Source organism: Tupaia chinensis, unplaced genomic scaffold (assembly GCF_000334495.1).
Source record: "Tupaia chinensis unplaced genomic scaffold, TupChi_1.0 Scaffold000067_1, whole genome shotgun sequence".
In the NCBI taxonomy this organism is placed as follows: domain Eukaryota; kingdom Metazoa; phylum Chordata; class Mammalia; order Scandentia; family Tupaiidae; genus Tupaia; species Tupaia belangeri.
The window spans coordinates 2,002,669-2,003,426 of NW_006159526.1; the positions used below are offsets into that span (position 1 = coordinate 2,002,669).

The following is a 758-nucleotide window of genomic DNA, read 5'->3' on the forward strand; positions in this document are numbered from 1 at the left end:
TAAGCCACCGGGTCCGGGACTTGAACTGCGGTCGACTACGTGGGAGTCCAGCGACATAGCCATTACGCTAACTGCTGGCTCCCCGTGGATCTTATTTGAAAAGTGCCTACTACAACATTTCTAAGAGTTCCCCCTGTGTTATCTACCAGTAGTTTTATAGTTTGAAGTTTTAGGTTTAGATCTTTAATCCATTTTGAGTTGATTTTTGTTAATGATGAGAGATAGGGGTCTAGTTTCATCTTTCACATTGGTCCATGTGCCTTTTTTTCTGTGCCAGTACCATGCTGTTTTGATGATTACAACTTTGTAAAATATTTTGGGGTCAGGAAGTGAGATGCCTCCTACTCTACTTTTCTTGCACAAGAGTGCTTTGGTAATTAATATAGGGTCTTTTATTAAAGAGCCCAGACTAAGTCTATGATTTTTTTCCCCCTTAAATCTGTGAAGAATATCTCTGGTAATTTGATTGAGATTACATTAAATTTGTAGATTAATTTCGGTAGGGTTGGCATTTTGATTAATTTTTCCAATCCAGTAATATTGGATGTCTTTCTACTTTTTTGTATCTTTTTTTTTTTTAAGAGGTTTTTGCTATAGGGTGCGTGCGCTTGCCAGACAGACAGAGAGAGACAGAGAGATAGAAAGCGAGAAATCACCCCCCAGGGGGGATGGCCACGCCACAATCCCTTCTCCTCCATTCTCCTCTTGGGATCTTGGGCACACACGCACACACGCCTGGCATGAGTTTAAGCCACCGG

At 41.3% G+C, this 758-nt stretch overlaps 1 protein-coding gene across 1 annotated transcript in view; it reads left to right on the plus strand.

Moving 5' to 3' along the window:
• The window catches only part of LOC102469635 (zinc finger protein 45), a 77,553-nt gene that overhangs the window by 41,854 nt on the left and 34,941 nt on the right, over positions 1 to 758 (plus strand). The window lies entirely within an intron of this gene.